The sequence below is a fragment of the Aphelocoma coerulescens genome, chromosome 4 (genome assembly GCF_041296385.1).
Source record: "Aphelocoma coerulescens isolate FSJ_1873_10779 chromosome 4, UR_Acoe_1.0, whole genome shotgun sequence".
Lineage (NCBI taxonomy): Eukaryota > Metazoa > Chordata > Aves > Passeriformes > Corvidae > Aphelocoma > Aphelocoma coerulescens.
This window is the reverse complement of record NC_091017.1, coordinates 54,116,646-54,130,639: the sequence shown is the minus strand read 5'-3', so window position 1 is coordinate 54,130,639 and position 13,994 is coordinate 54,116,646. Positions and strand designations below refer to the sequence as shown.

The following is a 13,994-nucleotide window of genomic DNA, read 5'->3' as shown; positions in this document are numbered from 1 at the left end:
TATTGAGGCTTATGCCATTTTCTGAAATTTTTTTTTTAAGTGCAATGGAGAATGGCTCCTTTAGAAGCATCAAATGAGGTGTTTCAAATTAGTGATAAATGATAATTTTATAACCAAGTATTGAAATACTATTAATACATTCAGGTAAAAGGTCATGTGATGCTGATGCTGAATCCACGTAGGAATGTTTGAGTCTCTCCTCCCTTCCATCCTTCTTATCCATCTACACTCATCTGATATCTCCTAGATATCTGATCTAATATCTAGGGCCAAGACTAAACTCCTGGATAAGGCAATACAAGGTAAAACAAGGAGACAGGGACTGAAACTCCTTGTTCCTCATAATATAAAGGACAGGGACTGGAAAGAAGTGCAAAAGACAGTCTAGTGGAGCCCAAAATAAGAATGAACACCATGACATCAGTACCAATAATTTTGGTAGCAGCTGGCATTAGTCATATCAGTCATTTATTGAAAAGTGTGGTGCTATTGCAGCATGGATATATACCTATACATGACTATTTCAAATCAATATGCAGTGAGCAAATAAACTAGAAAATGTGTTTTAAAACTCACATGTCCCAGATTCTAAGATTAAAATTCTAGTTGGACAACAGTACAACAGATATGAGGAAAGATTAGTACTTTGGAAGTCCTGTAGGCCTGGTATACATTATATAGCCAAAATACTACCCTATCAGTATGAATGGGGGTACAGTTTAGAAGATAGTTTATTCTTTGGGGGATTTCTGGTCAACAGTTAATTTACTAAAATATTTCATGGTAACCACAGTCTAAAGAACAATTTTTCCATGCACTAAGCTCTGAAGTACTGATTCCTTTTGGGTAGTATTCTCACTGTTTTCATTGGAACTACTTATCAAGTTATGATGCATCTGGTCATATGTGACAGAACCAAACTATATGAACGCCAAGAAAAAAAAGTAATTCTGCATGATTAGTGCAAAAGAGTGGAAAATTATATCAGACTTCTAATGAGCCTTGACCTAGCCACAATAATCAAGTACTGGAGGTGGTCATGACATCCATCAGTTATGGCTCTCTTGCTATGAAGGAATATTTTCAAATCAGTCAAATACAATTATGGTTTATGGGTATATAAGTGCAGTAAAATGTCATTCAAAGCTGGTATCTTTCTCATTACACTGTTATTCTGACTAATATCAGATGTGACTGCTGTGATTTGACCATTTCTGGTCAATAACTTTAACAAATTTTCAAATTTACATCTGACTATAACCACAGTATTTCCTCATTTTTTTATGTTCATGCTGTGATTAATTTGCCAAGGCTTTTCAAATATGAAGTAACCTTCATTTTCTGGAGTAGGTTTGCATTTATTAAATGTATTTGAAGATTTCAATATACTAGTATGTGTTTAAACAAAATATTAGAGTGTTAATCTGTATTGGAGGAAGCATGCATTTGTGTTCCTTGGACACTAATGTAGTAGCACTGAGCTAAACCCGAAAAATGTTTCCTTTTGAGATATTTACTGCAGGCTTTTTTATGTTAAAGGATCATTATTGAGTGTAATCACTTAATACAGCAATGTACTAAAGTCTGCTAAAAAGCTGTAAGAGTAACTCCTGTGTTGCTTGCAATGAGATTAGAAACTCTTCAGGATCAATAACCCTAAAAGAAGGGTGTTTGACTTGGAAATGGCCACTGATGGCCTGCAGGTGCTGAAGAGTACTACATAAGTTATAGGCTAGAGAAGGAAAATCTGGTGGCCAGATCAGAGGGCAGAAGGAAGGCTGCAGAAAGATGATGACTTTAGGCAGGAGACATAGGATCATACAATACAGCAGGCTTAAGGTGGACACTTTTCTAGAGAGAAAGCCCTAACAAAAGCAAGGTATTTGACGAGAATTTAGGGGTGGGGTCCTGGTGAGCAAAGCCAGACTGTTCCTAGAAGGTACCAGCTCTTACAAACCTTTGTGCCTCCACGCAAGGGCTTTTATAGAGACAAGATGTGATTGTACTGTATTTTAGATATCCATGTGGACTTCCGGTAATCATTCTCTGCCACAGTAACTTCACATAGTTACTTAACACCTTTCAATGCAAAGATGTATACTACTGCATAATATATATGTCTCATAATAAAAGTTTTTACCTTAAGGGGACACAGCATAAGCCACTATATTATTGCATAATTGTGATATGTCACAAATCCAAAGAAAACTGCTCTGCACAGGTATTGATAGTAGTGAGATGATTCTTTCAGAATCTCTATGAGGAGGGTTTGGCAAAAAAACAGTTTAATAAAATAGCCATCTTAATAAAACAATAAAAAGGGGAATACAGATAGAGAGTAAATGTTCTATCCCTTCAGATGCTAGAAACCTTGTTTCCATGCAGCATCAAACAGGTCCTGGAATGATTTTCCCATGGTATTCTGCATAGGTGCCAACCATAGAGGAGTTCCTCCCCCCTCCAATGCTGTGGTGCCTTTTATCTTGTGTAAAAATCCAGCCCATGTATCGTCTCCTGATAGACTAGATGCTCTCTCTGCTATAACACCAGCAGTGTCAGAGGCTGGCATGGGATGTGTCAGCAAGTTCCCTTACAGTGCCTGCCCATGCTAATCTCTGGGCTCCTTACACCCTCAGTACAAGGCACAGTAGTGGCTTGTTCAAGATTACTAACTCCTCAAATACAGTGTCTTCCACAGAGTACCCAGTAGAATAACCAATTGCACAAGGCCAAGCACCAAGAGTTCAATCCATTGCAATGGACTTTTGTATGTATGTAAGCATTTTAATTATTTCCTGTGATGTTGCTTTCTGCAAAACTCAGCAGACAAATTATCCCAAAGAATGCAATTATAGGCCATACGTATTGTATGGGTTTTTTGGTATTGAACAGACTTTTACTGACTTAGTGTAATCCAAGCTGCTTCACTAAAACTTGCCATGAAGTATTTAATGCTTCTGTGGTGATGGCATTGCATTTGGTAGGAAATGAAGTACCACACAAAGTGAAGCTTTTTATCTTCAGCTGATGGTGCAAGCAAGGCACTTCCTGCTCCATTTATACTTAAAGACATCAGTAAGATGTATCACAGTGCTCAGGTATTTCAATAATAGTTTGTTTCACATAAATGCTTTGAATGCAACATGTTAAATATAAAAATACTAGGCATGTTTGAAAATGAGGAAGACTCAGAATCTTATCTTGGTGAATCAAAATTTAAAGAAAAGAACAATATAGGATATTTTGCTTCCAAACATCCTGTTTCCCTAGTACCTGATCACTCACACAGTGAGTAACTGAATAGCCTTCTCTACTGCCAGTTGTTGACCTTTGAGTACATCTTTCCATTCCTAGGACCGCGTATATTTAAGAAGTAACTGTCTCTCTGCATCTTGAATATGTTCAAGTTGGGGGTAGGCAAAGCTCATGCGGCCTGGATTTATCAATGTCTCTGTTTTTTATAGTGGTGACACACAAAATCTTTCAATCAGTGATGATTCCTGCATTTGTTGATGTAAAGATTAATTGATCTCTGCAAATGAGTCTTCTTGGGTAACCTGTGGGGTAGTTCACTTCCAGGCAGTAGAGGACACATGCCACTGTCCTAAGGGGACTATTCTGATCTTGCACCAAATGGCTCATCTACATTGATTTCACATTTGTGTCTCTTGGCTTCCCAAAGGAAAATAAAAGCTGAACACCTCTGAGAAGAAAGTTGTGTATGACATTGTCCTTGTTCCTACATTCTGTTCTTGTACATGCCTCTTGGCATGAGAAATACTGAAAATGTTCATATGTAGACAACAGTGGGAACTTTTAAATAGTGCCATGTGGTCATAAACAGCTAAACACCACTTCAATAAAGTTGCACTGGCACTTCTTTGTATGGCAGGAATGATGCAGCTTTTTTCATGGGAACAAGTATTTGTGATTTTCTATTGATGAAGTCCTCTTGGTCTTCAAGGACCATCTCTTTATCTTTGGAATAATATTCAGAGGAATCAGTTAGACTGGGATGTGATGGTTTCTTGGCTTTGGCTTCTTATTCCATTGTTGTAGGAGTGTATTTAGGTAGTTTGGATGCTTCTTTTGAGCATGTAGGGCCAGAAAGAGCACTTGTTCAGGCAAGATTTGCTACTTCCTTGTTTAAAGTAAACCATCTGGACACAATTCTGTGCCATGAGCTCTAGGATGACTGCCATGTGCTTCAGGAGGGAGGCTGCACCGCATGGCCCACTGTGGTCCCTTCCAACCTTACCCATTTTGTGATTCTTGGGTTCTGTGATTCTGTGGGTCTGTGAAAGGGTTTCCTTAGTGTGCTTCACTTGATGTTCTCATAATTGAAATCTAATTTGTAACCTTTTCCTGAACATCTCAACAGAATGTCAGAAAAGTAGCTAATAATATTGATAGTGTAGGTATCTTGGAATTTACACAAGCAGAAAGAAAAAGATCTTCATCTTGCCTTTGCAGGAAGGCAGAAAAATTAAAAGCATACTTCTATCCATTCATGGTTCTGTTGGAATCCTGATGACAGCACAACCTCTGGAAAGATAAGAAATAACTTTACTGTAGCTTAACAGGATAAAAATATTCCTCGTGACCCCAACATATCTTCTGGTGAAATAAGGAAGCATGCTGGCATCCTGTATAGGGTAGTTTTTCATTACATTCTACTGCTCTTTTTATTCCTTTTTTCTAAGAGTATATTAAGAGATATATTAAGATGTTTGAGATTTGATGTTCCCAAGATTTTAATAGCATGTGATTTTCTTTTTACTTCAGCCAACATGATGCCTTTCTGATGGACCTAGGGAATTCTTAGGTGGTGTTCTTGTTTTTTCGTGACATGCGATCAGTCTGGGGAACTGTGGGGAGCGGTAGTGATGAAATATCATGAGAATTTTGCAAGTGAGGAGGTATTGATCCCTAAGATAAGTTGCAGAAAGAGATTATGTTTCCAAATATTGGATGGGAAAGATGGGTATATGAGGGCATCCTTGTCTCTTTCATCTCAGATGGGCAGGAGAGGAAGGAAGAGGGAAGAGACAGTGGCATTATTAAATTTAACAACAAAATTATGGTTTTCATAATTTAACTATTTTTTCCACATAGCAGCCTGACCTTTGGTGACACCCTTAACAAGATAAATAAATCCAATATCACTGAAAAAATTTTCAGAGGCATAGGATCTCAAAAGATCTGAGATCAGTTCTCTGTTTCATTAAGTACTTTATTTGACTAGAACACATAAGGGAAAGACTGTAAGAGGAATAGCAATACATCATCTTTCACATCATTTGGAGAATGATGTCAGAAACATACCCAGTAATGGAGTGGGAGAGTGAGTAATCTACAAGGATTTGATGCAACCTATAATTGGCTTTGGATTTATTTGCTGTTTTCTTCTCCTAATTCCACTCTTCATCAATGCATGACTTTTTCATAGGATAACAAGGAATGAGATGTGGGAAGGAGAGAAAATATAAGGAGTACAAGGCTGATTCATTAATTTTTAAGTATCAGTCTGACCTTCTTGGCAACTGGTATTTTTTAGTACAAAACAGGTGATTATCATTACAGTTTAGCTGGGCTTTTTGTCTGTTTATTCTCAGAACTTTAGAGAAACATATTTAACACAGAACATACAGCCTTTGGTTGCTTTTCGGGGTGTTGCCCAGTGAATGTATTTTTCAGCAGAACGGCTCTGACCACTGCTGCTTCACAAAGTGCTCTGTCATTCTATAGAGATTTTCCCTTTCAGGGGCTGAAGGAAACCTCATATATCCAGAAGACAGCAAAATAGATGGTATTTGACTCAGTTGGAATAAAGGCATTTTTTGTCCTATTCACAGTTAGGACCAGAAAGTCTATTCTTTTACTGGGTTGTTTAGTCAAGCATTTTGTTTGGTCCTCCTTCATTTTCATTATTTCTGCTACTGTGGTTTTTTTAGCTTCAGAAATTCCCTGAAAGAACTCTGTTCTCTGCTAGCTATAACATAATGGCATTGGTGAGACTGAAAAGATTATTTCTTATACAACATGATATATCATTGATTTTCAAATACATTTCTCACCACCACTTTTCAATGAACCCTTCATAAATCCAGCTGAGGGCAGGCAAGATCCATGTAGCTCTGAGAGAAAGGATAAACGTAATCTACAAAAGATTCATGAGTTGTTTTCTTGCACTCTCCCAGCTATTATACCCAAGTATAGTATACCTGATAGAATTACACTGAACGTGAAATAATGTTTCTGCAGCAAATGAATTTGGGAAAGATCACCACTAGTCTCAAAAGGAATAGACTCTCTTTCTCTTAATTTACCATAAAATATAAATTCATTTTAGGATATGAGTTTAAAATTAACTGTAATGACAGTTTAATTTCTTCAAAGACATTGTACTTCTGCCTTGCATGATCTGTATGAGCTTACATACATTGTAAAACATTCTCTGCATACTCAAAATACAGAGTGAATGCAAAGCAGATAAGATTTTAATAAAACTGGAACAACAGATATTGTTACACTGATTTTAGTCATTTAAATCTGCAAGTTTTTGCATCTGTGTATCCAAGAGTTGCTTTCTTTTTTTCCCTCCCCACTGGATGCCTTGGCTTTTAGGCCTCAGCAGAACAGCTATACAGGGACAGCAGCAGCTGTATTCACTTTCATTAAGCATCCAGCTCTTGTTGCTCTCTTCATCCCTTCAATGCAAAGCATGCCCGAGTCCATACTCTTGTGAGTGGTAACCAGGTGCTTGAGAAAGAAGCGTGTCTGTGCCCTTCCTTGTTTGGACCTATCCTGCCTGACAGTCCTTGCATTAAGAAACCTATATAACAGACCAGCCAGCCAGGAAAGCTGCAGCTTCCCTGGCAGTCAGGCAGGCTGGACTAATTTTCTTCTCTCTCTGTATTATAGCAAATAGGGGCAGGAGACACTTTGCCAAAGTGTGATATTCCCATGTTTTGCCATTTAGCCTGCTTTGTTCCTCCAGTACTGAGGACAAAGAAGTTTCCCACGCTTGTTTGCTTGAAAATTCATGGTAAACTATATTTTTTAAAATGGAGAAGCAAAATTTCTTGTGTTGTAGTATATTTGCTAGCTATACTACTGGAAATCATTTAAAACCTTTCCATATGCAATTCAGAGTTGCTGCCTCATATATAATCTTAAAACAAATGTTATTAAAATCAAGAATGTAAATGCAGTTTATGCCTAGGGCAAGTCTTCCTTGCTTTGTCTATCCCCTGCCTCCCCAGGAAAGCTCAAACATACCATATTTTCTAAAGCTGAGAAAAAATTTGCCTATCAGAAACCCATTTTTCCATCTTTATTTGGGTTGGCCAGGACACTCAGAGAGAGAAAAAAGCAGACATACCTTCTTCATATCTTCTCACTGAGCCATCAATTCATCAAAGCAAGGGTCTACCCCACTCCTATTTTTAACAGTAGAAATACCTTGTGGATAATAAATACATTGAACATTATATTAGAAAATTGATCTCGAAACTGTTTATAAGGTAAAAATGAATCAATCATCCTCTTCTTACTGTTGAGTTTACGTCACCAAATACATGAGTCTGCCCACTCTTTCTTACCATAACACTTTCCTTGCAATGTACATTTCAAGGGAATCAGATTTCAAGAAAGTAGATATTGAGAAAATATATTAAAACAAATCAATCTGGATGAGGAGTGAAGTCTTGATGAGAACATATTTATGGATTTAAAACTGTATTATTTATGTGAAGGTTGGGCCAGAAGCAGTGTTCTATGAAATTCTGATCTCAGCATAATATAAAGCAAACAAGCCTTTTCAAGTGGATTAAGAGTACTCAAGTGGTCTGAGCAGAGAGCTATAACAAATATTGACTACCAAACTGAAGAGAGGAATGTAGTGAGCTACATTAGACAGGTTCATCCTTGTCTATATTTATTTTATGTATCCCTGGCAATTGAAAATAATGAAAGAATGTGGCTTTATAAATAGGGAAACGAGAATATTAGCCTTGCTAAGTGGCTGCCAAAGAGCTCTGCTATAACTTTATATCCTAGAGTGGAAAAGATTTCTTTCCTTCCCTTCTGTCCCCTGAGGAGCCCTCTGCCCTGCTTTCTTATTCCAGTGCTCAGCCCTGTGACTCAGGCTGTGCTGCTAGATAACTTCTTGACCCCACAAGGCTAGATAATACTCCATATATATGCTGCACTGTTTTAGTCTTCCTAACATGAAATGATAGCTCCTAAGGGGATAAAGGGTGTTGTTATCAAGTTAAGTTTCTTTAACAAGCCAGTGGTCCAATCCAATATAAAAATCAATTTTTCAGAGCTTCACAATGGAGAAGCATAATGCATTTTTATTGGATCTAGCCCTGAGCTATCTTGTCAAAAGTTAGTAAAATATTGTTCAAAACCTCTTATCAAATCAGGGGCTTCTAAGCTTTGCTTGTTTCCCCAAACACAGAGGAACCTAAAGCACCATAAACCTGTGAAAGAATGAAAAAAGTGAGTTGTGCTAGGTGACAGAAATTGGTTATGCATCATCTAAGTTGGCAGCTTTCTGGAAGGGTTAACTTAATAAGTTTGAGGTTGGTTATTTTTTGTTTTAAAGTTCGTTGAAAATTCAGGTACACTGACAGAGATGGACACAAATGATACTGGAAACTAATAATATATAAATGACCTTGTGATTTTTCACAAATGAGGACAGTTTCCCCAGTCAAGAGAGTTCTAGGTCTCTAATTACTATAGAGTAGCACTATTTACCTTCTTTCTCTTCAGAATAGTGCACAAAAGAAACTTCTGAATTTTAGTAAATATTTATGCTGGAGGGAAGGGGTAAAAGATTTTTTTAATAATTTAGCTTGGAGATAGATTAATCATATTTATTAAAATACTCATCACTCATTGTATAATTTTAACATCATCCTAATCAGGAAGGCAAAAAAAGCTAAAGTCACACTATCAAAACCCCTTCTTTCATTATTACTATATTGTAAATTAGTTATTTGATCACGATCTACATTTTAGATATTCACCTCCCTTTTGTTATTTAGATAAAGATCAAGGAACACTCAATTGCTATCCAAAGTATAGAGTTTTTTCCAGTGTATTCTGCCAATTATTCTTATACACACCCTTTTGCAAGAATATGCATTAAATGATCATCACTGAAATGTAGACAAAGATGTGCTGGAACTGTAGGACTCTTAAATGTCCTGAGTTTCATGTGTTTGCCTTTCTAACAGTAACAGTCTTATCCCTGTTCTGACTTTTCTCTTTCATCAGCTAAGTGGTCATTGAAATGGCAGCATAACTTAGAATTGGGGAGTTTAATGGAACAACATGAGATGGTTTTTCTTGGAGAACACAAAGATACTCTGGGATGGATTAGATACATACAGAGACATTCAATCAGAGAACTGGGCAAAATAGGTGCAAATTTATTTCAAACCCTTTTGTTTTTCCTCAAGCCGGAGAGGCTTAAATCATTTCTCTGATCTTCCGTTGAACTCAAAGAGAAAGAGCTGAATTTGCTTAAGCTGTGTCTAATCCTGAGAACTACCAGAAGAAGAAATTACTGATTTGAATGCTACAGGTACCCAGAAGGGACACTAAAGTGAAATCACTCACAGACTTTTCTTCCACAGTAGGATTTTAACAATTATTTAGCTTGGTTCAGACTAGGCTTTTACATGCACGATTTTTGCCTTTACCAGCTGGGAAAACAGAACATATTTTTTGGTGAATATTTTCTGTCTAGTTTGACTTAATAATTCAAGAATGGCTTCTCACTGAGGTATTTTCTGTACTCCTTATTCATTAAGACACATTATCCTAAGGTTTCCTTCAATTAATAATTTTCAGCAATTAAGGCATAGCTGTAGCAATGAGGCACTCCACTGTCACTGCAACCATTTCAGAAAACCTGACATACTATCCCATAAACATGCTGGGTAATCAGAGCTGGAGAATCAAATCTGCATCATTTTAGTTGCAAATCTATTATGAATTTTACAATGGTGTTGATTTTGGATGAATAATTCCTTTCAAAGTTTCATATAAATATATCTTGTCTCTATTTCCATTTTAGAGCAGCCAACATTACATTGTATCTCAGTCCTCATTTTTTTTTCCCACAGATGTATCTTAGGTTTCAGAAATTATGCCTTTCTCCCTTTTATCTTTTAAAAAAAACCCAACAGTTTTAGGGTGAGGTCCCTCTACCTGTCATTCAAACATGAAATCTGATTACCTTCAGTGAGATTCCCTATGTGAGCTGAAAATCTTGGGCAAGCTTTGATCAAATATTTGAGGTATACTTTCCCTTAGAGATCTCTGTTTGTGGAGGTATCGAAAACACAAATCTTTAACTGAAGGCTTTTCAGTCCATCTTCTATTAGAAAATTTATATCTCTGTCTTCTGGATTGACTAAAAATTATTAAATCTTTTTTTAAGACTCATTAAATCCACCTAAATACTTCAAGAGCATGTTAGGTATTTGAAATTATAATTTTTTTAAAAAAATATTTCTGCACTTGCAGAAAGGTCAGCAGTCTGGATTCTTCATATGGATTTCCTGAAAGAGTTTTAGATCTCCATACATTCCTGCTTTAAAAATCAAGATTACTTGCTCAGCCTGGGAGGATCATTAGCTTTTCATGGTTATGTATTCTCCCATTTATGTGCAGTGTTTTTCCCACATTCTGCAGTTTACTGATAAATGAACTTTTGTACTGTCATAGCAAGCTTATTAAAATAACTAGGAGCTCTTGTAAGCAATGCCAAAGTAAGATGCAAGTCACATATGTGCATGAAAAACATTAGAAAATAACTGGCAGTTTGGGAGGGGGTGGGGAGGGGGGTTGGTTTGTGCATCCAAATATCTTTGAAATTACTAACTGGTTAAAAAAGAAAAAAAAAAAGAGAAAAAGTGGTTTCAGGAAAAGATGACAACATCCTGCCTGGATTTCAGATACTCCTCACATCAATGTGCTGACAGTCATAAATACATTTTAATTTGGCTCATTCTGGCCTGGGTCATTCACCCAAATGCCATTCTTCAGCAGATGAGGAGGCATGAGGAAATGTTAGATTTTTTTAGTTCCTCATTTTGAGTATATGTATGAAGGTTTTGGATTAACACCACTCCCTGCTTAACTATCAAATAGAAAAATTATGTGTATCAAATAATCTCAAAGCAGTGATTTCCCAGTTTCTCCAGAGCAGATAGCCTAGCATTTCTGATATGGTTTACTGTCTCAAAAATACAGACTATCCAGGAAAAACGCATATTTTCTCACATACATGATCGTCCATTAGAGGATCATAAAATCCTATTTTTAATTGGACAAACACTTGTCCCCTTAATATCATTCAGTAGTAAAAATGGAGGTGTTTCAGTTACAAAAAACAAGTGTGTATGAGCTATGGCTAAGCAAGGGTCAAGAGTTTGAAAAGAATGACCACTGGGGACTGGAACTAGCTAATCTCTAAGGTCCCTTCCAAACCAAATCATTCTATGATTCTGTTTTTCAGGGGGTTAAGAAATCTGTAATTTTACTCATTAATACTGTCCTTTAACAGGGTATGGGAACTGTTATTCAACCACAAACCTCTTTCTGTTTCTGTCCATATTGTTCCAGCTTAAATATACATATTTTCTAGAACTTGTACTGTTTGATTCATTTTGAGTGTTGTGCTGATTCAATGAAGCTCAGTCAGAGCAAAGAAAAGATGTGCAGTCCTATCCCAGACTAGGATATATAGGGTGGTTATTTCCCTGAGGAGATAGAAATTTGCAGCCCTAAAACTACATTGTGATTTTCACAGGCATACTGCTGCCTTTAGATGAGATCTCTCATCATCAAAAAATTTCTGTGTAGGGTCAGCAACGCTTCCTTCTATTCAGTGAAGAGCTGTTGACTGGGAAAAATATGGAAGAGATCTAGGCTAAGAAGGTATAGGGAGGAAAAAAACCTGGAGAGAAATTATATAGAGAGGAAAAAAGTATAGTAATTTATTTTTACTAGTGTTTAGATATATTTTTTCACACTCTGCCAGCAGACTCCATTAACTAAGAAACATAATTTCTTTGCACTTTGTGAATCTAGATCTTTTAACTGTGAAAATAGGATCCAAATATTTTTAATAATCTGCCACTGAGTAATTTGAGGCACAGTTTTGATTAGCTCTAGAAAGCATAATATTGTCTATTTTCATGTTCTGTAAAAGGCTCAAAAATGGCAGGATCAATTAGTTTTGATTTCCATACCAATCAGTACAGATGGTTCCCATTATTTGCTGAAGATGGCTGCAAGCTGAATTTTTCAAAACTATAATTCACATTTTGTGAAAGGTACAGATAAAAAGTAAAATATGCAGACCTACTTTTTTGCAGAATAATCAGAGCTGAACCCCAGTCTGAGCTCACGTTTCTCCAGACTTGGAAACAACTTTGGAAAGTAAAATGTACAATTTCAGGAGAAGGGAAAAACAAGCTATGTTGCATTCTTTTCAGGGGAGGTGGAAAAATGTTTGCTTAGATAATGTCCTAGGAGGGTTACATGGTATCTTTTTCAAAGATACTAGAAATTATGTTGGATTTTACAAAGTGTTTGTTACTTACTGTTCTTGGCATAAGCCATTAGTAGCACTTCAAACACATCTATAGCTGAATACAATCTACAGTCTATTTTGTAACAGAAAAAAACACTTAGAAAAAACTGTTTATGGACAATGTCAATTTAGGAGTCAGTGCAAGCTTTTTGTGAAGAGCCCCTCACAGTCAACTATACTCATATAATTTATCTGAACAGCAGTTATTAATAATAATTCTTCACACTTATAAATGAAAATTTAAGCATTTCTGGCTCCTCAATGCTTAGAACATCTGAGTCCTAGCTATCTCTTCCTTATATCATGCCATGTATCTTGAGTCCATAAATAATGCAGATTTCAGCCTGCATATGATGCATAAGGTTGTAAGCCTCAGTTTGATGCAGGACTACTGTTGCAATATTTATTGCACTTACTACTCTTCCCCTTGAGTAATAAGAATTTCAAAAAGATTTATACAGGTGTGTATGTACACATACTATATATAGATGCATATTACATCTTTACATATGTTACCTTTATACATATATTTTATATAAATCTTTTATATATATTTATATACAGTATTTTTAAAGGTACAATTATATCCAATAAAAAGCCAGTTGAAGGTACTATCTTTAGCTCTTTATCAGCCAACTGGAAGTTTTGTTTTAAAATATATGGAGGAATTGGGCAGTTTTTCCTTATTAGATAGTAATGCAGTCAAGGGTCTAAGAATGTGACCTGTTAAATCCTCCAAATTACTGTGAAATAGCAAGATGATACCTACATGGAGACAGGTATCAATCATTATTATCTCTGTCTTTTTTTATCTGTTTTAGACTGTTGAAGCATTAAACTTACCTTTTGCATAACTCAAGAGGGAGTTTGAAGAATTCTCAGCTCTCTTTTAGCAGACCAAACAAATAGGAATTTCAACAGCTAGAAATACAGTTAAAACTGGGCTTTATAGCATTTGGCTTCTGAGAACAAGTTTATCCTTGAATTCCCTTTAACTATCAGACATTTATTCTACTTTCACTAATGTGCTTTCCCAGTTCCATCATTTTTCTTCAAGATTTTTAACCTGATTGCCAACAAAAACAAGAGTTGTGTAATTACATTGTCAGCCTCTTTCTTCCCCCTTTGATAACATTTGAATTCATTGACTAATTGCAATCCAATTTTGACAGGTGGAAAAACTTTCAAAAGTAATTAAGTTCTTAAAAGCTTTGTAGAAATAAGCAGCTGAGGAGGGGAGGGAAAAGCTGTGAGCACCTGGATGAAGGGAATGGCAACTGTGAGCATGTAGCTAATGAGGCACTGGCAAACACAAAGCAGTGAGAGATATAAGTGTCTCTGCTGCTGGAAAAGCTTTAGTAGGGTCTTGTAC

The 13,994-nt window shown here is 36.4% G+C and overlaps 1 long non-coding RNA gene across 1 annotated transcript; it reads right to left on the bottom strand.

Annotated features, from left to right (window-relative positions):
- Positions 1-420: 420 nt before the first annotated feature.
- On the bottom strand, positions 421-13,731 carry LOC138109081 (uncharacterized). Its single transcript, XR_011150252.1, has 3 exons — positions 13,466-13,731; positions 7,385-7,464; positions 421-4,545 (listed from the first exon to the last, which is right to left on the bottom strand). It is a non-coding gene; the product is annotated as an uncharacterized lncRNA (long non-coding RNA).
- Positions 13,732-13,994: the final 263 nt, after the last annotated feature.